The 26,592-nt window shown below is 42.1% G+C and overlaps 1 protein-coding gene and 1 long non-coding RNA gene across 3 annotated transcripts in view; one reads left to right on the top strand and one right to left on the bottom strand.

Moving 5' to 3' along the window:
* Nucleotides 1-2,688: 2,688 nt before the first annotated feature.
* Nucleotides 2,689-12,561, bottom strand: LOC118524367 (uncharacterized). Its single transcript, XR_004911591.2, has 4 exons — nt 12,457-12,561; nt 7,423-7,531; nt 5,732-5,850; nt 2,689-2,844 (listed from the first exon to the last, which is right to left on the bottom strand). It is a non-coding gene; the product is annotated as an uncharacterized LOC118524367 (long non-coding RNA).
* An 84-nt stretch (nt 12,562-12,645) lies between these two features.
* The window catches only part of CPVL (carboxypeptidase vitellogenic like), a 129,519-nt gene continuing 115,572 nt past the window's right edge, over nt 12,646-26,592 (top strand). The window contains exons 1-2 of one of the 2 annotated variants that reach the window (XM_078059406.1): nt 12,673-12,716; nt 19,620-19,777. The gene's annotated coding sequence lies outside the window, so the exon portion shown is untranslated. Of the gene's footprint in view, nt 12,717-19,619; nt 19,778-26,592 lie in introns of both variants that reach the window. The other variant, XM_036074485.2, reaches the window with a different exon arrangement.

Here is a 26,592-nt window from a genome sequence, read left to right as displayed (position 1 = left end):
GAAATAACATCCTGACCTATGCCAACATTAGCAAAATGCAAATCATAGTCAATTTTCTACGAGGTGATATTTCAGTAGTTTGGGTTTCTGTAGCTGGGCATCGATCTGAATTGTTTTTTAAGCAAGGTGAATGAACGGTGCATGAAGCAAGCACACTGTGGATAAACAACTGTGAAAAACTAACTTTAAGTAGCTTTCGGCTTTGTGACTGAGATAATGCCATTTCTCTAGAGAAGTTCTAAATATAGAGGAATAATGGATAGCAGTTTACCACAAGCTGTGTAGCTCCCTACACCAGCAGGGGCTGGGCACTGAATGGGGGAGGACTGTAGAGTCCCACAGCAATTTGGGGGATTGATTAAGGATGCGATAGCGACAGGTTCCAATGGGTGTGGCAGGGTGGGGAAGGGGTCGCATCTCATTCTTTTTTTTCCCCCTGCAGAAGTGTGGGTAGCCGCAGCGTAAAAACTGAAGATATGGGCGATTAGGATGTTAAGTGGGAGCAAAGAAAGCTCTTCATTATTCTTCTTCTGGAAATAAAGAGAGAAAACTCAGCAATCATTAAGCCTTTCACTTCCCTACAATTTGTCAGCACAGTTAGGGTGCTGTCTTCTTTTCCATAGGTGAGATTATGTCCTGCTGACATCAAGGGGGATATGGTGGCCAAATGTGTGAACAAGAAAATTAAGCTTGAAGGGTAGCTTTTGTTTTGATGTTTGCTGGACATCCTTTCTTGTGTTAAAATTCAACTTATGGGGCCAGTGGCTGCCACAGGATTTTAATGTTGAAAACGTATAACAGGGTTCTCTGGACAAATCCCCAGATGCATAAAACGATTGTCAGTTTTGATAAAGAATGATGACTTCTTGGACTTCATCTTTAGCTACACAGAACAGAAAGATCTGAAAATTTAGTGTAATGCTCTGTGTAAGCTATGTCGGAGAGTAATAGTCACTTCCATACTAATGAAAAGCTCCCTGGTCAAAAATCACACCAACAAATGCATATTTAATTAGAGTTTATAGACATCTAAAGAGAAAAAATTCAAAGGTTTTCTCAGAGATGACCTTTATAAGAGATATCTTACCCTCACATGGCTCAGGGTAAAATTTCAACCCAAATGAAATGAGATGCAGCTGGTTATTTAACAAGATCGCTGCCTTTAGATAGGATTTAGCTTTTTTTTTTTTTTTTTTTGGAGTTAAAACTTCATACAGATTTTGGAGGTGGCTTGGTACAGCAGCTTAGATTTATAATTTTCTAATTAAAATGTATCCTTCATATCAATTTTAGAGAAGTAAGTAACAAGCTTAATTCACGGCATTTAATCATTGAGATTTGTTTTGATATTTTTAGAACATGGAACCTAACACTGAGATGTGATTACTTTGCCACAGATCTGCAAGGTGACGTGCCGCATGAGGATTTACAAACTGAGGAAAACATAGACGAGTCCAGTGGGGGAAGGGAAGATAGAAAAGATCTCGAAGTCAGAAAAACTCAAGGTAAATACATGATTTTCAAATTGCCCCCCTCTGAGGTCTAGGAATAACCTTACACGCATTATTTAAACTTTTCTCCATCTCATCATGCTTTGCTATTCTATCCCTTGGGCCTCTTTAGATTTAAGAGGAGAAAAACAAGGTTGAGTGTAAAAATAACTCTTCTAACAAATAGCCAACGGGTAAGTGCTTGGTGTGTTCTGTAGGAGCACGTGGCCTCCTCTGGGCCCCTTAGTTCAGGGCTCATCACCCAGTGCCCAGACCTTGACAGGACGCCCTAATATTGTCTGGACACAGAGGATACTTAGGAACTGTCCTCTTCAGTTGCCCTGCACTTTATAAGAAAGCCACCATGAAGACAAGATTTGTCAACTGGTCCCCTCCAGCCAGCCTACCTTCCTGGTCCCAGATGAGGGAGTACTGCCCATTGCTGACCTTGCCAAAGGGACAGGATTTGGAAACAGAGAAGCACAGTGGTAATGTCAACAATCCAATTTTTTATTTGAAGCTTCTGAAAAGAACGAAGGTTTTGGTATGAGATAAGTGTGTTTGAATCTAGATTCTGAAACTTAGTAGCTCTTTGACCGTGGACAAATTTTGAACATCTCTGTTTTTCAGTTACTTCTGTTCTGGAAGTAAGAATGCAATGACAACTATTTAGGGTTATGGTGAGGTCTAAACGAGATCACACGTGTGATATACTCAGCATGACTTTTGGCCAATAGTGAAGGCTCAACATCTTTCTTATTCCTTTCTCTTCTCTTGTCCTTGTTTTTCCTTCTAGCTTTGGAAAGAGATTTACTTTTTCAATAATTGCTTTTTCCCTTAGGCTATTAAAATGTATTTGTTTTCTCTGAAATGGTATAAACCAAGTTTAGATAATAACAATAGCACTTTATATTTTGGTCAGGTGTGTACTATTTTGTGATACTTAGAGCATAAGAAATGTCATGCCTTTTTATATTTTGAAAAAGAATCCAATTTGAGCTCATATTTGCTAAGTTTGGCAAGAAGTCCAAAATCGATCAGTTCAGAGGGTAGGGAGGAGGGAAAGAAAAGATCCCCTTTCTCATTTAGATCTGACATCCATGCTAGGAGCTGATTCCTCACATATAAATGGGAAGGGGCCTGAGCCTCAAGATTCACAATTTCCCTTGCCCTTATTTTCCTTCACTTACTCAGTGCAGCTGACTGATGCTCCTCACTTGTCCATTGGTATCCTGTCCCAGGCAGATTACATAGACATCCCTCACTCAGTGTGCACCACAGACCACAGGAATGCTCTCAGTCTCCCCAGACTGTTCATTGGATTGCGTCCCTCCTCGTGTCCATGTTAACGTTCCTACACCAGAACATATGGCTTAAGAGCTTCTGAAACTGAAAAAGCCACCACCTCCTCCCCAGGTATAAAAGTCAGAATAAGCTAGGTTATGATGCGGTAACAAACAGGCCCTGAACATTGGGAGCTTAAATCAACAAAAGTTTATCTCTTTCTAAGCCTGCTTTTTTCTTGGGAGGCCTGGGATAAGAGTATAAATGGAGGCCCACCTGCCACGTGTCTAAATATTTAAAAGTTATAAACCAAGGTAATAAACTATTACATGAAATATGTTCTACCCTCTTACCTTGAAAAATATGTCATTATAACAACCTGGAAAACCAGATTTGAATTTAGAATTTTGAGACTCCTTGAAGTTCTATGCTGGAACAGGTCACATGGAGCTAGATAGCCTTTTAGCCTGTCCTGCTCCAGCACGGCCTAGCTGCACATCCACGCTCCGTAAGTATGCCTCTTGGCCACCCCCACCCCCACCCCCACCCCCAGGTGCAGAAAGGATCTATGCAGGCTCTGGAAGCAGGCTTGTAGACATGTGGGTGAGGAATTCTGAGGGCCCTGTTATCCAAACCACGGAAGCAAATTTGCAAATACAGAATCCACAAACAATGAAGATGGACCGTATTTTGTTTTGTTTGCTTATTTTTTTATCAAAAATTTCCCAAGAGAAATGAACAACTGGTTGTTCAGAGAGAGGAAAGGTGGAGTTAAAATTCTTCCAACCATCCTGGTGCAAAGAAGCCCAGACTTGAAGAATTCAGTGTTGAGTTCTTCTAAGAAAGGGAAGGAATCATTCCTTTTCTACTCTTTTTACTGAGAGATCTCTGGGTAGGCTGGAGGGGAAAAAAATGGAGCAGAGGCAATTTACATCACATTGGTGACTGCTGTGTCACACACAACACGCACCACGTAGTCTGCCTTGTGCATTGACACCTCTCATCTTGCCTAGGCGTCACCAGCTTCTGGGGCGAGGAGGGTGGTTAGGGTGGATGGAGGAGGAGAGTTGTCACAGTCTCCATTTTCAGATAAAGAAGCCAAGGTTGAGAGAAAGGCGGTAGCCAGGGACAGAGACTAGAACAGGAAGAGAGATGGGAGCTGGTCCTCCAGTGCCTCCTGTCCCCCCGGCTGCCGTGTGCTACTATGTGTAGCCATCTCCAGGTCAGGGGAGAGTCCTTTAAATCCCTAGAAGTCAGCCAAGCAGGAGGTTCTGAGCAGTTCAGCCTGAGCCACCACGCGTAAAAGACAACATATGGTTTTAGGTAATTGCTTAAGTATTCCTACCAAGGACTATCCTTCACCTATTTTATCTGTATTCCTTTATTTGGTGAGATTACTTAGTTCTTGAAGTTCTTGACAGACTCAAGAGGCTATAGATAGGTATAACCAGAAAAGTCACTTTTCTAGGTCAACTCTGCTTTGAATCATACGCACAATATTTTATTAGTAAGTAGAGCACCTGGACTAACCACTCTTTGCATTAGAGGAAAATAAAATAAAACTGAATAAAAGAAAAAAGAAGAGATGCCACATGCCATTTCCTCTACTTAGTTCCTTTGATCTCTGTTTATCATTTGCAAATTTTTTGCCTTCAACCAATGAATGCCCTGCTTGTTATGGGCCATGCATTGTGCTAACAGCTCTACATGTAATTTCATTAAATCCTCAGATCAGCCCTGTAGGGCTGTCCTCTTTCCATATATGAGAAGGATAAGGCTTAGAGAGGTTAATTAACATGGTGAAGGTCACACAGCTAATGAGTGGTTGAGCCGGAATTCAAATCCCTACCAGTCTACTCCTAAAGCCTTACTGTGCCCTTAATCAGATATTGTACTGAGCACAGGGGCAGGTTCATCATAATATCAATATATACTCTTCAGGACTGCTGTGCAAATTAAAGATATGATATATAGGGGAAAAAAGTGCTAGGCAAACCATGAAGCCCTGCAAAGGTTCAGTGTGATTATTTCTCACGGCTTTACACAGGGCTAGCTCTACTGTCCTTAGCGGCCAAGTCTATATTAATCCCATAATTCATCCTTAATCCACCAAAGTCTTGTGTGCCTGGCTTTCAGCATAACCAAAGGGAAACGGAAAATATGTCTTTTGTTAGAAAGGCTTAACACCTGCTGCCAAAGGGTTCTGGATCATCAGAGAATAGACTGATTCACTTACAAAAGACTTAGATTAATTTGGACATTGTTTCCCTACATAAACCAGACACAAGGAGGCAAGCAACCCAGGGGAGGATAATCATGCTGGGAGCAGAAGCACTTATTATAAATAATTACCATGTAATTAGCCTCAACTTCCCTGAGTCTGTAGCCCGTGGCTAGTCTTAGGAGGTGGCCCTTCCTTACTAAGCGTGAGGAGACTGAAGCGCTTCCCTAAGTTTTCAGGGTGTGCATCTGTGTCCTACAGCAGGATCACCACCCTGTGGGTCTACTTCTCAAGGCCATGGCCAAGGTGCAGAACAGCTGTGGGGTCATATCAGCTGCATCTCTTCTCCTCTTCTTTTTAATAGCACAGTGACTTTCCTGCGAGTTTGTGAAGGTGACATATCTAGCTTCTTTTCTTAAGCAATGTGGTTTACGGTTTATTGAACAAGTTACTACACTGTGCAGGCTGTGACGCTCCTCTTTCTGGTGTGCCCCTGAGCTATGTTTTCAAAGCCGTGAGATGCCCGTCGAAGAGAGGTAACAACACTTAAAAGGAACAATGGCAGAAGCCTTGACAAGTGCAGGGGAGAGACACAGACACTTCCAAGAGAGGTGTGGTTGTCTACAAGATTAATCAATTCCCCTTGTTTCCATTACAGGTCCACATTTATCTTGGCGGCAGCAGCTACAAATGTGAAATCAAAGCTCTGATGCTAGACAATTGGAATTGTATTTACCTGCTGGAGACGTGTAAACAGGCTCCTCTCTGTGTCTTCTTAATTGGAATATAAGGCACACTGCAAAGCTCTGGCCATAGGTCAGGGAGGGGCACGCTTTTCTGTGTTGTCCAGATACACTGAAAAACAGCGGGGGAGAGAATACAATTCAGTATCTTGGGTGAGACAGTTGAAAAAAATGATAGTCATAGCCTGCGTGATCATCATTATTATTGTTACAGGTACCATTGATTGAGCCCATTCTGTTTGACAAGTACTTATGTACCCTATCTCATTTCACCCTCTTAATAATACTGTAAGGGAGCTAATACTATTTTTGCCATGTATGGATGAGAAAACCGAGACGAAGTCACTTGCTTGAGGTCACCAGATGGCAGGTTCTAGATTTGAACCCGGGTCCGACTCATGTTCTAAACCACTTAGGGCTTAACAAACCGAGAGTCTCCCCAGAATATGTGGGTGCAGAGAACACAAGGGCTTGGGAGAACCCTGAAATCACCTGGACTGATCAACCTGACAATTTTTTTCTTTTTTTTTTTAAATTATTTTAAGTTCAAAGTGAAGACATTTTATTTTATTATTTTTTTAAGATTTTATTTTTAAGTAATCTCTACACCCAACATGGGGCTTGATTTCACAACCCCGAGATCAAGAGTCACATGCTCTACTGACTGAGTCAGCCAGGCACCACAACCTGACAACTTTTTGTTTGTTTGTTTGTTTTTTAATATATATATTTAAATTCAATTAATTAACATATAATGTATTAGTTTCAGAGGTAGAGATCAGTGATTCATCAGTCTTATATTACACCCAGTGGTCATTACATCATGCTTAGGAAAAGTGGTCATAAGGCAACTGACTTTTTTTTTTTTAATTTTTATTTAAATTCAATTTAGTTAACATATAGTGTATTATTAGTTTCAGGAGTAGAATTTAGTGATTCATCAGTCGCATATAACACCCAGTGCTCATTACGTCAAGTGCCCTCCTTAATGTCCATCACCCAATTACCCCATCCCCCCACCACCTCCCCTCCAGCAACCCTCAGTTTGTTTCGTATGATTAAGAGTCTCCTGTGGTTTGTCTCCCTCTCTGATTTGGTCTTATTTTATCTTTCCTTCCCTTCGCCTATGATCCTCTGTTTTGTTTCTTAAATTCGACATATGAGTGAAATCATATGATAATTGTCTTTCTCTGATTGACTTATTTTGCTTAGCATAATACCCTCTAGTTCCATCCATGTAGTTGCAAATGGCAAGATTCCATTTTTTGATGGCTGAGTAATATTCCATGGTATATATATACCACATCTTCTTTATCCATTCATCTGACCAACCTGACAACTTTAAAATTTTGTTTTCAGAAAAGCCGATCAGAGAAGAAAGTTTAACCAATTTCTTTGCAAGGCCTTTCTTTTGCCCACTATTGAGTACAATACAAAAAAGAGGCTAAAAATGTTGTTTTCAGCAGTTTGATTCTCCTCTGCAAGTTTTATATTTTGATTCTTCAACTCTTAAGTTGATTACAATTATGGTCATTTGAGGAGAAATGCAAAATTATTCAAAGTATTAGAAACATTTAGCCAACTATGCGAAGATAAGCTAGTGAGCAGTGAAGAGAAGGGATGTATTTGTCTCTAAGGAAAGATACATATTAAAATCTCTCTCCCACGCTGTTGACAATTGTACCTGCACAGTCTGGCTGGAAGCACAGATGATCTCCTCTGTTGCCGGGTGGCTTCCGAACAGAATGTGTGCATAGGTTCACCAGATGTGCCCCTTCAGATGCCAAAGTCCGCTGAAGAATGGATGTTAAGAAAAACAGGGTATTATTTAATGGAAATATATAGACTCATCATTTTTGCCCATCCCATGTTTAGCTGTCCCCATATCCTCTCAGTGCATCTAAATATGTCTCACAGTTGTATCCTTCTTTCCACAGGGATTCTAGTGGGTTGAATGATGTCCCCTTCAAAATTCATGCCCACCCAGAACCTCAGACTGTGACCTTATTTGGAAAGAGGGTCTTTGCAGATGTAACTAGTTAAGATGAGGTCATACTGGATTAGGATGGGCTCTAAATCCAATGACTGGCATCTTTATAAGAAAAGGAGAGGACAGGGACAGGGGCCCCTGGGGGGCTCAGTCAGTTAAGCATTGGACTCTTGGTTTTGGCTCAGGTCATGATCTCAGGGTCATGAGATCAAACCCTAAGACTCTTTCTCCCTCTCCTTCTGCCCCTCTTCCCCCTCAAATAAATAAGTAAATCTTAAAAAAAAAAAAAGAAAGAAAAAGAAAAGTAAAGGAGAGAACATACAAAAACACAGAGAAAAAAAGCCACGTAAAGATGGAGACAGACAATGGAGAAATGCAGCTCTAAGGCAAGGAACATCGAGGATTCCCAGGAACTGGAAGAGGCAAAAATTCTCCCGCAGAACCCCTGGAAGGAGAGCAGCCCTGCCAACAGCTTGATTTCAGACTTCTCCAGACCTGTGAGAGAATACATGTGTGCTGTCTTAAGCCACCCAGTTTGTGACGACTTGTTATGGCAGTTCTAGGAAACTCATACAGGGACTACCACACACAGTTTGGCCCAAGAGTTCATCATCTTTTGCAGAGATTATTTGTACTTCGTACTATACTCTTCCAAATCGGCTCCTCCCGTGGCTGTCACCTCCATCCACACCCCTGCCCCATGTACTTTACTTTTCCAACAGAGTTATCTTCTTTGAACTTGGATAACCTTCCGAAGACCCTCTGACTCAGTAATTCTGCTTTCCAGATTTTTCTGCTAAGGAAATAATTAGATGCACATAATAATTTATATGAGAATATTTCTTAGTGAATTAATTATAAGGAAAAATTGGAAGCAACTCAAATGACCGGATGTTGGAAATGGTTGAATAAATTATGGTGGATTCATAGGACTGAACATTATAGCCACAAATATTATGTTTTTGAATTGACAACATGTGAAAATAATCAGGATATAATGCTAACTTCTAAAAGCAGGATAAATAACTCCATATAATATGATTCCATCTTTTGTGTATAACATATATTTGTACAGATAAAAGAGTAGACAAAAATACATCATGTGGTTATCTCTGAGGAATCACATCAAAAATTTTATCTGATCTTTTTGTATAGCCTCATATTTCTCTAATGATCATGTATTATGCTCATACTAAGAAAATAAGCAATATATCTTAATCAAAAAATTCAGACTTCCAGTGTAGTGGCTTTCAAGCTATTTTGACCATATCTCATAGTAATAAATACTGTTTGCATTATGACTGTTGTAGGCTGACTAATGCCTGCCCACCAAAGATGTCCACATCCTAACCTCCAGAACCTATGAATACGTTACCTTGCACGGCAAAAGGAACTTTGCAGTTGTGACTAAATTAAGGACTTTAAGATGACAAGATTATCCTGGATTATCTGGTGGGACAAATGTGGTTACAACAATCCTTCTAAGAGAGAGCTAGAGGATCAGCATGAGTAGTAACAGATATGAAGACAGAAGCAAGAGGTTGGAGTGATGTAAGGAAGCAGCCAGGAGACAAGAATGTGGGCAGCTTTCAGAAGATGAAAAAGACAGGGAATCAGATTCTTCCCAAAAGCCTGGAGAAGAAATGCAGTCCTGCCGACACCTTGATTTTAGACTCCTGACTTTAGAACCATAAGAGAATAAATGTGTTCCTTTTAGCCTTTAATTCTGTGGTAATTTGTTATGCTACCAATAGGAAACTGATACAATGACCTACCACACACACACACACACACACACATACACACACACACGTATGCTGAAACAGAAAGTGTCACAAAGCATGACTTACTCCAACATTTCATCTCCTATATTTTCATGGATTCATCTGTGTCCCCCAAAAAAGATACATTGAAGTCCTCACCCCCCACTCCTGGTACTCCTGGTACCTCAGAATGTGGCCTTATTTGGAAAGAGGGTCTTCACTGAGGTAATGAAGTTAAAATGAGGTCATTAGGGTGGGTCCTAATCCAATATGACTCGTATTCTCATAAAAGGGGGAAATTGGGACACAGAGACAGACACATGTCGAAGGAAGATAATGTGAAGAGACATGGGGACATCCTTGAGGACACAGGTAGAGATGGGAATTATGTTGCCGTAACTCACAAAGGACCTGGGCTACTAGAAGCTGGAAGAGGGAAGAATCCTTCCCTTACAGGTTTCAGAGGAAGCATGGCCCTACAGACACCTTAATTCAGACTTCCAGCCTCCAGAACCATGAAACAATAAATTGCTATTGTTTATAACCACCCAGTTATTAGTATTTTGCTACAGTAGCCCTAGGAAACTAAAATACCTGTTCTATTCTATTCTACCCTATTTCATTAAAAAAGTTGTTTTCCCAATCTACTAACTGGGAATGACATCAGTCTTTGTAGCTCGACATTCAAGCTTCTCCCACTCTGATTTCTGTATATCTGTTTTAGCCAACTGCTAACCCATCCTGAGTGCATCCAGTAGCCCCAAATAGTCAATCATTCCCAGAACACAGCATCAATTCACACGTGGTTATATTCTTTGCCTGTGCTATACCCTTTCCCTGCAATGTCTATTCATTTATAATGCCCAGCTTCATGTCACCTCATGTCACCTGGCTCCTTAGCCAGAGTCACTTGGTCCCTGTTCTCTGTAAGGACAGTACTTTTTATAGGTCCCAGTGACAGCCTTTATCATATTGTATTATGGGATCAACTTAAGTGGCTCCTCTCTCCAACTAGACTTCAAGTTTCCATAGAAGACCACTTCTTTCTTTTTTCTTCCTTTTTAAAAAATCTAAGCTTCAGTACCTAGTACAAAACCTGATACACCACAAACTCAAATATGGGGTGACTCAAAATATGTTAGCGTAATGTTAAGCTTTAATAACTTCAGAAGTATAAATGCCACAAACTTACAAAACTATCATTTGAAAGTTTACTTCTTTTGACTCTAAGTTTTAATTATTTTAATAGATGTAATTTTTTTTCTTTTAATCAATGTATGCCATTTTTCACTCAGGGGAAATGAAACAAAAATTAAAACTGAAAAATGTGTTACTCAAAATTCACAAAACTGAGTAAGTGTAAAATAAATGTAATTAAGCTTTCAAGTGATGTTTTTGTAAGTTGCAGCATTAATACTTCTGAAGTTATTAAAACTGCAGTAAAACTTTGGAGACACCCTGTTTCTGAAGACCTATGCTCGAGTATGATTCATTTTCTCTTTACTGTAAACTTCAGTTTGGTTTTCATTTAAGTGGCTCCATGTTGGGTAAAGGTATTCCTTGGCCAGTAGCTGTCCTTGTGCTAAGGCCCACAGTTTAGAAGGCCCCCTTTGGCCCTCCACTGCTGTACTCCTCCACACAGAGTGAGGCATCCATGGGACTAAGTCCATTGTGTACCTCCTGGTGCAAATCCATACCTCCCCAAACCTTGTTCTGAGTGTCCAGGATCCCCAGATGGCTTCTCCATAAAACGGAGACTCGGTGACATTAAGTAATTTGTTCCAGCTTACAAAATCAGTGCTATAGTTAGCCTTAGTTGCATAACAAACCACCCAAAACATAAACAGCTTAATAAAATAAAAATAAATTAGGTTTTTTTCCTCCTCAGCGGACCTGCTGGGCCATCCTGCTGCTGGTTTTTGCCGGGGCTCACTCATGCACTCGGCTAGTGGAGAGGTTGAGCTGGAATCCTCTGGCTTCTCTTACTGGTCTCTCAGAGGGTCCTGCTGTCTCTGGAACGCGTCAGTCCTCCTGCATGTGACCTCTCACTCTTCAGGAGCCACACACACTGGCTTCTGACACAGTGGTCACAAAGCAGCTGCCTCAAAGCAGAAGCTGTGAGGCCTTTTGATTTCTGGGAAGCAACCAGCCTTTGCCCACATTCTAATGGCCAAAACCTGTCACAAAGCCAGCCCTGATCCAACGGGACGCCGGAAAACAGACTCTACCTCTTGATGGGAAGAGCGGCCAAGTCACCTCACAAAGGAGCAGGGTGGTTGGTTTGATCGTCTTTGTGAAAAGTAATGGCTCAGAGCTAGTAGCTAAGTAGCAGAGCCAGAATGCCACGCCAGGTGGCCTGCCTGGGGTGCTTCTAAATAACCATCTCTGAACCACAGGGCATTTGGGGACATTCCGATGTGGGAATGATGACATTCCTGTATTTTGTCTTACCTTGCTCTTGTAATCTCCCTACCTTTTTAGACCCTGTCCTCCCCTCAGTGTCTGGCTCAGTGCCCAGGACCTGAGGGAGGTTAAAAATACCTACTGAGGTCACTTACAAGAGATGTGACCCTGAATGGGACACTTAACCTTTCTAAGTCTCAGTTTTCCCGCCTGCAGAATGGGGATAATCTTAGTACAGGACCTACCAGATTGCGGTAAGATTCCCAAGCACTCCTGCAGAGAAAGCACCTGACACAGTATGGGCGCTTGGTGAGCTCTCAGGATTAGTGCGACGGGAATGTAGACTTTGGGTGAACGCAAGTGGGCTTCCTAAACAGTGGCAGTAAAATACCCCTCGGGTTCCAGATGCAAAGACAGGGCTTGCAAGCACCAGGATTGCAAGCACCCGTGTGGGGAATGATTTTTAAATACAATGTTTAAATTCTGATAGCAGCTTTAAAAAAGTGGGAGGGAAAATCAAAACACAAAGGAACAAACAAAGCAGAGCTGCACCGCAGCCTACCTTTCTCCGTTACTTTTCAGGATTCCACTCCGGGGGGTGCCGGCTTCTCCCAGGATGGAGGGCTTTCCCGGGTGCGGCCAGGTCACGGGGAGGGGAGGTGAGGACCTACCTTTGGCGCCAAAGGTCTAGGTCACGTGGGCCGCCGAGAGGCGCGCTCAGCAGCCGGCGTCCTGCAGGGTAGGCGTGACGGGCAGGGCGAGGGGCCGGGCTGCAGCACTTCTCGCCGCCTGGGCCGCCGCTGCGCGGACCGACGGGCTCGGGTGAGTGCGACGCTGCGCGCCGGGTCCTCCCTCGCCCTGGTCCCGGGACGCGGGGAGCGCCGGGCGGGTGTCTCAGGAGCCGTGCGCACAAGGAGGGAGGTAGCACCGTGTCGGCCGGCTTGGAGTTTCCACGTTGGGGAACTGGGGATGCTTGGCACTAGGCTCTGGGTGCGCCCGGCCCGGGGAACATTCCCGAAGGCTCCTGGCACAATCCGAGGCAGTCGCACCGGGGCTGTGGGGTCCCCCGTTACTCTTGGTGCAAGGTGGGGACACATTCCCTGCCTCCCTCAACAAGTCTCTTTGGGATGTTTTGATTTTGTGGGTGCTGTGGAAGAGTGGAAGCGAGAAATGCCTTCGATTTGAGCGCCCCACAAAAGGAGATTTGGCCTGATAGAGGGAAAGAAAGCACAGAAGAAAGGCCTGGAATATAGGACTAGGAGAAAACGGGGGGGGGGGGGGCACAGCACAGCTGGAAGCCCCTCCCTGCCAAGTGGATTCAGCCCTTGCAGGGAAGTTACTAGGAGCCAGTGGGACCCCTAGAGACAAATGGAAGCATCCAATACCTTTTAGGTCACCTTGGTCTCATGGGAAAAGAATAGGCTTTGGTATCTTTATGGATTCAAATCCCAGCAATGCATTTTACTAGTTGGTGACTTTGAGCACATTTTTTAGGTTTACTAAGCCCCAGTCTCCCCATTTTAAAGACACTTATCTTTTCTCCTCCCCTTAAATGTACAATTAACTTTTTACAATCTTTGGTGTGAGATGAGTAAAAACGGAGATGTAAGGAAGAAAAAAAAAATCCAACCAGAATGTATTTTGCTAATTTGAAAAACAGCTTTTAAGAAAGTTGTTCAAAATAGAAATTTTTACACTTTTGGAAGTAGATCACACTGGCTTTGTTGGCGTGTGAAAGTCTGTACGGTTGTCAACACCCTTTGGCCCATTGGGCTTTCTAGATTTGTACTCCAGGCCCCTCTAAGTCCAGGGGAAACCCTTTATAATGTAATGCAAGTGTTCTTAGCAAGAAGCTGTTTCATTCTTTTTTTTTAGGAGTTGGGTTTTTTTGGAAGGGCATAATTGGTCTCGCAAGATATATGAGTCTAGTTTATAAACCAGTTTATTTATAGTGGGGTTCTCTGAGACTGATTTTATAGCCTGGGAAGTAAGTGGGTTTTGACTGACAGGTAGTTTAAGTAACTTGGAGGAGTGTTAAGCAAGTCCGAAGGACTTCCCAGTTCATACCCCTTGAGAAAATAAAAACAAGAAGCAGACAGCATGACAGTATTTTGTTGATGACTTTGTTTTTGTTTTAGAAGGCATATGATGTGTCAGAGGAAAGATTGAGTGTTGCATACAATACTGGTATGCACCGAAGTAAGATAGTGAGAGAAGAGCTTAATTACTGCTTCAGATAACATCAGATATCCATTTATTAGCACTGAAATTCCCAAGGTAAATAGGTAATGACCCATTCTTAATAAGAAGTACAGTTCATTTTAAAGAGCAAATGCGATTATTTCAGTTTAGCATTCCCAGGGGTTTAATAATGTGGGATTTTCGTGGGCTGAACTAAGAACATTTAAAAGAACTAAAGTAGGTAAGTTTCTCATAATTTGGAAGGTACCTTTGGAAGAATGACTCATTCATATCTACATAGATTTGGGAGAGGATAAGCTGGGCAGAATGCTAGAACTGTTCCTTGGCCAAAAATAGGAACAGAGTTTAAACTTTTATGCTATATATTTGCAAGTTCAAAGATTTAAGCAATAGTGGACTCAGTTCACAGGACAGTGATCAGGTACTTTAATCATAAAACACAACTACTAAGCATAACTGAACTGAAACCAGAGTATTGAGATTTCTCTCCCTCAGAGATATTGCAGGAATAGCCTTGTACATGAAACCACATGTTTTTTCATTTATTGCTTTAAACCAGAACCTGGGAAGTAAGCTGGGGAGGGGAGGGGATAACTCTAGGTCCTTTGATCTATTGGCCTGAAAGAGCAAATTCTTCGCATCTTATCTTTCCAATATCCTTGGGACTTATCTCTTAACCTTTTCTCCATATTCTGATTCTAATTAGTGGTTCATTTTAAATTGTTAGGGTTATTTACAGGTCAAAATATTTATGTAGGCATCCCAGGCTAGCCCTTCCTCCTTTCTCTTTTGGGACTCCATATTCCATTACTTTCAGAAAGATCACTGGACATATCTTTGTGTAACTATATGGTTCTTTGGGGGAGTAGGTAACCCAGCCCCCAAGAGATCGATTCTCCTTTTTCTCTCTCTGCAATCTGTTCTGTTCACAGTTTAACCTTTACTTGTCCCAGGACATTTGCAGAGTCTCCTAACTTAGCTCTCAGATGTCAGGTGCTCTCCACTCCAGCCTAATACTGATGCTGGAAATGAGCTTTCTAAAGCACAAGACACTCCCCTCCTTAAATGCCGTCAATGGCTCCTGATTGCAACCAGGATGAAGTATAAACTTAGTGCCATGAAATGCAGTGTCCTCCATGTGACTCCAACATAATTGCACAGACCAAAGTCACATGACCCCCTCACAAACTCTGTGCTCCCGCCAAATCAAACCCTCCCTTGTTCCCTAACTTCACTCTGCTTTTTATGTCTTTACAGGTAGGCATAGCTCCAGGCAGATAGTAGGCATTAAATCAATACCAGTTGAATGATAATAGAATTTCAGTAGCGGTATATACTGTAAAATTGTTTCACCCTTTCTGAAAATCTGAAAATTTTCATAATCAATGTTGTACATTCAGAAATTGTGGCAGAGTCTTGCTTTCTTGTCACAGAATAATATATATAATAATATATAGAGCCCTCAGCTCTGGTCTCTCTTAACTTCTCTTCACTTGTAGTGATGCAAAATTAGTTTTATTCGCTTAACTGCAGCACAGGAGGACATATACCCAAGGGACTGGGGACATAGGACAAAGCTTCTGAAAGGTTTGGCCTTGTGCTGAGGCAAAGGAGGGATCAGGGAAGTGGGGGTGGGGGGTGTTCAAGGCAGTTTAGCAACTGACTTGCAGCAGTCTTGGTTCAAGAGGTGGGAGGAACAAAGTGGGACTAGGGAGACATTGCTAAGAAAGCAGTAACTGCCCAGAAGAAAGGATTGTCAGTCATTTTGCAGCTGCAGTGTGGCCTTGGGCATGTAGAAACGTTGCCCCTGTTCTGTTGGGAACATTGCTATGTGATTACCAGAAGGGTTGATTTTCAATTTCTTAGATTCTCCACTCCTCCCTTCACATACTCAGTGCGTAGACACACACACACACACACACACCTGTTAAGCACTAATGCTAGTTAAATTCATGGCAAAATTGAGTAGTGGTGATGTGGGAAACAAAGGCAGAAGAAAAATTATTCAATTTCCTTACTATCTGTAGCCTATTGACAAGTCCTTGAAACGGGCAGAGTGACATTCCTCTAGGGACTCAACTGCCTCAATGTTAATACTTTACTAAGGGCAAAAGGCAAACTTAGTCCAGCCCCCAGGATCCTATAAGCCTACTTTAACTTATAAAAATTCCTTTGGAAACTTCCTTTATCTCTAGCCCCCCCCCAAGATACATGTTGACAATCATCCCCCAAGCATATGACCCACCCATACACATCTGAAGGGTCTCATGACTCAGGTTTTATTAGACAGTCATAAATGACCTTATCCCAACAATAGCTAGCCCCTCAAGGTCCTGGAAACCTTGCTTCCAAAATTCCTTAGAGACTTACACTATCCCTAACCCCCTCCCAACTTGAAAGTATATAATGGGGCATTTCTCATGACCCCAGTGCTGCTCTTTCTGCCCACGGGTCCTGTCCCCGTGCTTTAATAAAACCACCATTTTGCACCAAAGACGTCTCAAGAATTCTTTCTTGACCATCGGCTTCAAACCCTAACATCTTTTCCTACATCAGTGGGAGATCTTAGTTAATGATACCACCATCTGCCCAGCCATCTAAGTCAGATCTGGGAATCATCCTAGATTCTGTTCTGTTTCAACATATAATATCTCATCACTCACAAGGTCCTGCTAATTTTACCTTCTCATTATTTTTAAGTCTGCCTTGTCCACACCTTTACTACTGCCTTTACCTGGTTTAGGCTCCCTCGTCTTAATTCTGCATTACTGGAAAGCCTATTAACTGGTGTCTGTGCCTTTTCTCTTTTCATTTAAATCCATCCTCACACTATGGCCATAATAGTCTTTACAAAATACAGAGCCCTCAGTAGTTTCTAGTCACTAGAGGATAAAGTTTCTGAACAGCTTTCAGGCTCTCTGCAATCTGCCCTCTATTGACTTCTCCCTTCCATCCTGCTATTTATCCACTTCCTGCTTTATGCTGATATCTTGCCTGTGTATCGGTTATCTATTGCCATGTAACAGAGTTTGAAAAGGTATAAAACCCCTGGCCCAAGAAAATAGGAAAGGCAACAGCAAATGAAGAGTGGGGGGAAATTCATCTAACTAGGAGTTAAGGTCAGGGTCATGAATCAGCTTGGAGATTTGCAATGGTCCAGGCAAGTCATGATAAGGACCTGGATTAGGACATGGGAGTAGTGCTAAGGAGGAGAGGGCAAATTTGAAAGACAGCTAAGAGATTCAGTTGGTGATTGATTGGCTGTGGGAAGGCAGCAAGGAGAGAGAAATCAAGAAAGAATCCAGGGTTTTAGCTTCAGTGCTTTGAGAGTATTTCTCCTTTCCTTTCCTTTCCTCTCCTCTCCTTTCCTTTTTTTAATTTTTTTTTTATTTTTTAAAGATTTAACTGGCTTTATCAAGTGATTTCTGAATTGGTCAGCGTTCCATCTAGCAAGTAGAGGGGAAGCTCTGAGGCGCTATAAAAAAGAAAAAAAAGGAAGGTTTTTATAGGAGGGTGGGGCAAGAAAGTTATTAGTAAAAGAAAATGATTGTTCATCTTAGGGGGAAAAGCAAGGGGTCTTATCATGCAGATGACCTCATCTTCTCATGGTGGGTGGAGAGGGCCACTGTGGTAGACTCACTGGTACCCATCAGGAAATTCCTTACTGACTAGTTAAGACTATATTTCTGGGGAAGGTTGAAACTACAATTAGATTATGCATTAAGTCCTGGTTTGGGGACTTGGCCTAAGTGATGTCATTTTGGGCCTGTGGTTTTCTTTTTTTTAAATTCCCACCCTTTGTTCAGACTCTCAGCTTAACAGAGATATGGTTAAAATATAAGGCATTAGCACTTTGAGAATATTTCTAATGAAGACAGAAAATAGAGAAGTAGGGACATGTTTAGGGAAGAGATACAAAGTGGGGTGTTTGGGTTTTTTCTTAATTACTTTCGAATTTTGTCAACCTAATTCATGTATGTAGGTGAAAAATCCAAGTCCTATTACACTTCTCATCATAAAAAATTTTAGTCCTCTTCCCCATCACTCCCCACTTATCTGTAAGGTTTCCTCTGACTCTTTTATCTGTTTCTTCTAGTATTTAACTCCAAATTTCTAAGTAATCTGCCTAGTCTGTTTCTTGACTTACTGGTTTAAGAGTTGCATTTTTTTCTCAATTTGAGATATTTTCTATGGACTTCCTATTAACCAAGGTGGGAATTTAGCACTCTTACCTAATGTCCCAACTTGCCTGTCCCCAATCCTGTTCAAATGGCTGTAGAATATCTGGTTGTTGCTAAATCCATATCTGATGTTTACTTTTTATGCAAGTATTACTCACTGCTGAGCCAAGTAGTATACTCTAATTGTGTTACCTTTCTTGTACAGTTTTATATTCTTCATCGAGTGAGTAACTACCTCTTTTTGGATTGCTTAGTTTTCTGTGACACTATCGGGACTTCTGTCCAAAGCTGCAGACAGAACTGTACTATCCTTATGGATATGATTTTTTACAAAAACTCGTGCGGTATTCATATTTTTATTTTCTTGAGGATCTTGCCTGTGGATTGCTCTGACTTACTGCTCCGACCCGTACTGGTGACTCTTTAGGCACAGCTGTCGTCTTGGGTTTTCTCTTCTGCATTAGTTCCCCTATTAGTGAAATTTCCGTCTTTCCCTTTCTTGGTTTTCTTCCCTGTTTCGGTGGAACACATCTACCAGTAGCTTCCTGAGTCGTGTAGTATACAAATCAATTTGTTTGAAGCCTTGTATCTACCTGAAGATTTTATCCTCACACTTGTTTGATAGTTTGGCTGAGCACGTAATTCTAACTTGAAGGTTATTTTCCTCTTAGTATTTTGGAGGCATGTTTTCCCAGCATCTCTTAGCTGCATTTGCTGCTATTGAAAAGTTTAATGTCATCTTGGTTCTTGATTCTCTTTCATGATCTCTATTTCTCTCTCTTTCTCTCTCTGGAAAGTTAATGACAGTCTCTTTATTTCTGGAATCTGTTCTGTGTCATTTCATTCCTTGATCCAGGAACTTGGCGGTCCCTTTAAATCTGAGAGTTAGGTCTATACCTTTGCTAAATGTTTTTGTATTATTGCTTTGACAATTTCCTCCCTTGAATTGTATCTTCCTTCTTTCTCTAGAACTCCCATTAGTTGGATGTTGATCTTCCAGAACCACTCTCTTAATTATCTTAATCTTTTTCCTTCCTATTTTTTAAGCCCTTTTCTCTTTTAGTTATATTTTCTAGGAGATTTATGTGTCTTTACTGTTGCACTCTTTTATCAAAATCTTAAAATTGCTACCACCTTATTTTTAGTTTTCAGGAACATGTCCTTGTCCTTCATTCCCCTTTAAGGCAGTATTCTGTTGTTAAATGAACATAATATCTTCTCTTATCTCCTTAAAGATATATATACTTTTTGTTTTTGAAAAGTTATTACACTCCTTGTTTTTGTTTCTTCTGATTTTTTTCCCCTTCAAGTAATTTCTTTTGCTCTTTCTTCCAAATTAAAGGCTTTCTTCCAATGTCCAGTGCTTCTTTGACTCTAGTTTTATACCGAGAGAAACCAAGTTGCTGGTTGGAAACTCCATTGTCTTGAAGGGATTTGCCCGCGGTTCACTGACTCCCTGGTGTTGATTGGTGGGGTCCAAGATACTTCATTGGAGGACAAGTAAGTATGTATAGGACTCTTCTCTTGGTGGATTCAGGTATTCCAGAGAAGAATCCTTCATTCTCCTGCATAGGGTGAGAGATAGAGGCAGATAGTTCTGGCTGTCAGCTTTCTTAGAGTCAAGTGTTGGAGGGGCCAGAGGCAATCAGTATGTAGACTTTCTCTTAGTTTTAAATTGGATGCCTCTTCCCCAACTTTTCCTGTATTTCGTATTCTCAAGTCTAGAGTTTCTATGGCTTAATTTTTCAAAGAATAAATTTTCTGCGGAAGGAGTCTCTTCCTCTGCTAAGGTCTGGAGGGGTCTGAGGCTCTACCCTCTGTTACAGACTTTTATCTGTCCCTCTGGTTTCGCTGCCATCCTGTCCCTTGCCTTCTGCGGTTTCTGGTACTTACCATTTGCTTTCTGTGGTTTAATGACGTGAATGACTTGTTTCTCATTGATATTCTGCTTTCATTCTCTGCAAACTACTTGTTTACTTTCCATCTAACAGTAACAACAAAATTTTTTGATCTGCCGTATTTGCTGTCTTCTTTGGCCATGGGATTTACACCTTTGAAAGACGTCTTTGCTTTCACATTAGAGCGGTTTCATGAGGGAACAGAAATAAACAAATGTGTTCAATTCACTGTGTTTTAGCAGAAGGATTAGGTTGCGTGTTGACCAGCTGAGTTTAATATACCCATGGGGCATCAGGTGAAGATGTTCAGCAGGCAGCTGGGTAGATGAGCCTGCAGCTTCAGGGAAGAGCGGTTATGTGAGTGGTGTCAGTAGAAGGTCTACTTCGAGTGATGGGACCACCCTGGAGAGAATGTGTGGAGAGAGATAAGCTGTGGACCAAGGATAGACTCCTGGGAAACCCAATATTTAAGGGGAAGGCAGAGGAAGAGGGAACCATGAAAGAAAACATTCTAGAAGATCCATGAAAGCACAGATTACGGAAAGCAAGGCATTGGTAAATTTACCAAAGCGGTAATGTCATCCGGTCAGAGAGGGCAATTAAGACAAAGACCTTTGAATTTGGGAACCTGGAGATCATTAATGATTGGGGCAAGATGGTATGGACAGACATGAGAATGCAGCAAGGAAGAGAGTGAAAATTATTTTGTTTTCTTTGTTTTGTTTTGCTTTGCTTTGCTTTCAGAAACTACAGAGGTAAATTGTAGATGGTGTTTCCATTCCATGGCAGAAGAACCAGATCAACAAGTCTGTGGGTTTTTTCTATGGTTTCCACTTGGATACTGTGCACACTTGATTTTAAAATACTTAACGAGGGGGTTCAGTTCTGTATTTATTTGTTCTTGCTAAGTAGTCCGTGACTTTGTTGCCCTTTGATTACCTGTGTAAAGGTATTTGGGATGGTTTGATTTTTTTTTTTAAGATTTTCTTTATTTATTTGAGAGAGAACACGATTCTGAGTATGTGTGTGAAGCTGATACTGTTAAGGATGCCTTTCCTAATTACATATATGATGAAATGTTTGAAGGATAATAGACAGTGGGGTGCAATGGGGAAAAAAAATTCCAGCCTGTTACACTCAGAATAAACCCCAAGTTCTATTCTACTGGGGTCTCTGAGGAAGCCCCCCTGAATAGCAAACTCCTTTCCCTCACCTGAGTTCTGGAGAAATTGAGAAGACAAAGAGCAAGGCAGGTGGAGAGTGAAATGGTGTCTGTATTCCTGAGACAAACTGGGTTGGGCTGAAACTCTTAGTTCTGGGCAAATGAATTTCCTATGACTGAAACCCAGCATTGAGCAGATTTGCCCAGCCATTTACAGGCCCAGACTGGGTGGAGAGAGGAGAGCATTGCTCCCTGTACAGAGCCCAGCATGCCAGTTTACCCACATTTATCCATCAGATAAACCTTTCCACCTCTTGCCCCAGCCTCCTGGGAGTGAGCAACAGGGTGGCCAGAGGCCGGCCTCACAGTGGATGGAAACATCAGGGCTGGATAGAAAGGAGCCCCTGAAACATATGATGGCTTTCAACACCCAGAATGATCTGATACCTGGCCCCACTTGGTAACACATTCCCCCTCACTCGCTGGACTCCAGCCACGCTAGTTCCGTCCTCATTGCCTCCTGGGATAGGGCCTTTGCGATCCCTGTTCTCCAGCCTGGAACTCTCTTCTCCCTGGATTCACATGGAAGTCTCTCATATCCTTCAGAGCTGCTCACATGTCCCTTCCTCAGAGGGACCCTCCCTGACCATCCTGATGTAAAATAACACCACTCCTTGACCCACCACTCTCGACCCCTTTACCCTGCTTTCATTTTCTTGCTAGTTCTCATCGGGCTCTTTCCCACTGTAGGGTAAGCTTCATGAAGGCAGACACTTTGTCTCTTTGGTTCTCTGTGCCTACACTGGAGTCTAGCACATAGTAGGAGCTGAAGATATGTAATTTGAGCAGCGTGGGTCCACTTGTATGCAGATTTTTTTTGATAAATACAGTACAGTACTGTAAATGTATTTTCTCTTCGTTACGATTTACTTAATAATATTTTCTTTTCTCCAGCTTCCTTTATTGTAAGAATACAGTGTATAATTCATGTAACATACAAAATATGTGTTACTTGACTGTTGATGTTATTGGTAAGGTTTCTAGTCAACAGTAGGTTATTAGTCATTAAATGTGGGGCGAGTCAAAAATTGTATCTGGATTTTCAGCTGTGCAGGGGGTCACATTCCTGACCTTCATATTGTTAAAGGGTCAACTCTATTTGTTTATTGAAGTGAGTGGATGGTCCAGTGAACTTGGAGTCTGCCCAGGCTCTGCTCCATCAACATGGGCCCCTGTTGAAGAGCCACTAACTACTTTGAAGACCGAATGAAACAATGTGTGGATAAGAGACGAGCAAATTACTAGCCTCATCTAAGGGAGTATTACATGGCGGGTATTCTCTATAATAATAATCTCTGTTTGGGAGTCGGGGAGGAGTTTCTTGTCACCTCAGGGAGTAATAGAATTTCCCAGAACCATCCTCATATAAAATATTCTCATCCATTGTGCCCAGTCTTACCCTTGTATTTGCCACACTGTGTATCTTAATTTTTTATTTGAGAAATTTAGTCAAAGTAGATAGCCAAAAGGAGGCTGATTCTAAAAAGAATAGGACCAATTTACATCAGAAAAATAAAGAATTTCTCACTGGAACATAGAGCTTTTGCCATGAGTCCTAAAGGACCGAGGGCTTCAACCACCCCTAAAAAATCGTTTTCAAAACTGAAGGACGTACACTAGAAATCCATTATGAATGGATTTTCATCTGGGCATGTGATTTTCATTGTTTCGCAGATAAACATGTCCTTAAATCACTTGCAATTTTAGCACCTATAAGTTTTGCAAGTGCCAGGATAATCCAGTTTACCCAGAATTCTGCTTTTGTCAAAAGTTACGTGGCGGGGGCGCCTGGGTGGCTCAGTCGTTAAACGTCTGCCTTCAGCTCAGGTCATGATCCCAGGGTCCTGGGATCGAGCCCCGCATCTGGCTCCCTGCTCTGCGGGAAACCTGTTTCTCCCTCTCCCACTCCCCCTGCTTGTGTTCCCTCTCTCGCTGTGTCTCTCTCTGCCGAATAAATAAATAAAATCTTTAAAAAAAAAAAAAAAAGTTACGTGGCGGCAGATTTTCTCATGCTATGTCGTTTATACCGTGATATATACAAAATACGTGGACTTTGGAATCATACAGATCTGGCTTCAAATTCCAGCTTTACTGTTTAATAATAGCTAAGTGGCGGCTTGAGAAAATTAACCCAGGACTTGAGAAATTGTTCAACCTGGGACTTAGTGTCCTCATCTGGATATGTCTTAGGTAAACCTCTGGATTCAGGGCCTTTCTAAGAATAGTGTCACAGTCAAATAAACACATGTTGCCCAGTAACAAATGATAGGCAATGAGATGTTCTGGAACCAGGAAGCCTGTTTAAGTTCATTTAACCCAAATTTTCCCAAACTTTTGTCCTTTTAAAGTCTATTAATATCTTACTGAGCTAATATTTCACAAAAGATCCTGTGGGAAATCCTGGCTTAGAATAGTGCCAGACAGGGACGCCTGGGTGGCTCAGTCGGTTAAGCGGCTGCCTTCGGCTCAGGTCGTGATCCCGGGGTCCTGGGATCGAGTCCCACATCGGGTTCCTTGCTCAGCGGGGAGCCTGCTTCTCCCTCTGCCTGCCTCTCCCCCTGCTCGTGTTCTGTCTCTCTCTCTGACAAATGGATAAATCTTTAAAAAAAAAAAAAAGAATAGTGCCAGACATATCTCAGTAAGAAATCAATTTAACTTCTCTTTCCCATTTGATTGTTGATGGTTCAAATCTTTTTTTTTTTTTTTAAGATTTTATTTATTTATTTGACAGAGACAGACACAGTGAGAGAGGGAACACAAGCAGTGGGAGTGAGAGAGGGAGAAGCAGGCTTGCTGCGGAGCATGGAGCCCGATGTGGGGCTCGATCCCAGGACCCTGGGATCATGACCTGAGCTGAAGGCAGACGCTTAACGACTGAGCCACCCAGGCGCCCCTGATGGTTCAAATCTTACCCACTCCATCCTCCATCCTGACTCCTTCCAGAGTTTTCCCAACCTCCAGTTGGATATTGGTCCCACTATCCAGGTATTAGTTTCCTGGGGCTACTATAAAAAGGACCACAAACGGGGTGGGGGGTTGCTTAAAACATCAGAATTTATTATCTCAAATAGAGGTCAAAAATCAGTGTGTTGGCAGGACCATGTTCCCTCTGAAACCTGCAGATGCGGAGAGGAAGCAGAGGATCCTTCCTTGACTCTTCTTGTTTCTGGTGTTTGCTGTAAGCCTTGGCGATTCATGGCTGTTAGATGCACCACTCCAGTCTCTGCCCCCACTGTCACATGGCCCTCTTCTCTGGCTTTGCATGGCACTCCCCTCTCTGTGTTTCTTTGCTAAACACCAGTTACATTGCATTAAAGTCTCATCCTCATCCTCTATGACCTCATTCTAATTTAACTGATGACATCTGCAAGGACGCTATTTCCAAATAAGGTCACATTCTGAGGTACTGGGGGTTAGCACTTCAACATTTCTTTTGGGGGCACACAATTCAATACATAACAATCCATGAAGTTGCTCTGGGCAAAAGAAACTTAGGAGTCATTCTTGCTTCTTTTCCTTCCCTCAGCCATTATAGCTAGTCTATTAATAAATACCAGTGGGCTTGCCTACAAAATGTGGCTCACACTTCTCACCACTCCACCACTACTCCCTGGCTCTAGCCTCTGCCATTTCTCCTGGAATATTACATCAGCCTCCTAACTGGCATCCTGGTTCCATCCTTAACTCCCATAGTCCACTTGCTAGATGGCAGCCGGAGTGATCATTTGCCGTTTCACAATTCTGATTAGACCGTATTATTTCCTAATGCTAATGAAAATGAATACAGCTAAAACTCCACATATTTTGGCCCTGACCACCCTCTGAACTCATCATGTGCCTGCCACTTCCTTCCTCATTCACTGTGTTCCTGTCGACCAACAACAAACAAAACTTATTTGCACCTCAGGGCCTTTGCATTGTTTCCTCAAGGTGGGCTCTACCCAGAGATGTTTCCAGACTGTAAATGAAGTGTTAGCCCAGCAGGAAGGGCCCAGGATATATACATTCCTCCACCCTGTTTTATTGAATAAATAAAGGCCACAGAGTGCATTACATAAAATTTTTGGATATTACACAAAAATAAGAAGCCTTTCCTGATCAAAAATTATTAGTCCGGGGCGGGGGGTGGCGTCTGGGTGGCTCAGTCGGTTAAGCGTCTGCCTTCGGCTCAGGTCATGATCCTAGGGCCCTGGGATCAAGCCCAACATAGGGCTCCTTGCTCCCTGCTGCTCCTCTCCCCCCCACCCCCCGTGCCCCTGGCTCATTCTCTCTCTCTCTCTCTCTTTCGCTCACCCTCTCTTTCTCAAATAAATAAAAATTTTTTAAAAAATTGACTGATTTACAGCAGAACTTCTTAGCAACATAATAACTTAATTCTGCAGGGATATAATATATCATATTTCCAAATTTACCTGAATATGGAGGAGGGACTCTGGCCCACATTTTGGGAGATGCTGGTATTGCAACTATAGAATAGCCTTTGTAGACTGATTAGGATTGGCCTTAACTCCTTGCTGTACCACTTATTAGTGGTGTGAACTTGGGCCCATAACTTAAATTCTCAGAGGATCAGTTTCTCATCCCTAAAGTGGGATCATAATAGTATCTGCCCCAGGAAGGTCAGAAATAAAAATATAAAGCAGTTAGCACCTTTCCTTGTATATAGACTATATTCAATGATTGATAGCTATTACTGGTATTATTATGATGAGGCCTCATAAGGATGTCTTTCTGTTTCAAAACTGTTATTAACATTTTGGGACATGTCTACTTTTTACTTCCCACCCCCATTCAGATTTTCCTTCTGGTTGGAGTGAGACTTTGAGGTAAAGCTTCCTCCTACTGTGTCAGATATTACTCCTCCTCTTCCTGATTCTTTTCATCCTCTACCTGCCACATAACTCAAGTTTATCTCCCTTTCCTATGGGTCCAAAAATATGATGGCAGAGGTGGGAATGACTAAGTCATTTGCAAGATTAGACACCCCTGTCTGATGCCATAGGGGTGGCCTGGGAAAAGGAGATGGGCATGTTCTCAGTGCCCCCTCAGCAGAAGGGTGCCCATCACCTCTCACCTTGTGTGTCTCGTACTATGTCTTTCTTGGGACATGAGTGCGTCAGACACCAATTGGAGAAATTAAAATGATGTCTTGAGGAAAACGAGTAGTGGATCCCTCAAAATAAAGGCTTGTTTAC

Source organism: Halichoerus grypus, chromosome 12 (genome assembly GCF_964656455.1).
Source record: "Halichoerus grypus chromosome 12, mHalGry1.hap1.1, whole genome shotgun sequence".
Taxonomy (NCBI): Eukaryota; Metazoa; Chordata; class Mammalia; order Carnivora; family Phocidae; genus Halichoerus; species Halichoerus grypus.
This window is presented reverse-complemented; position numbering and strand designations above follow the sequence as displayed.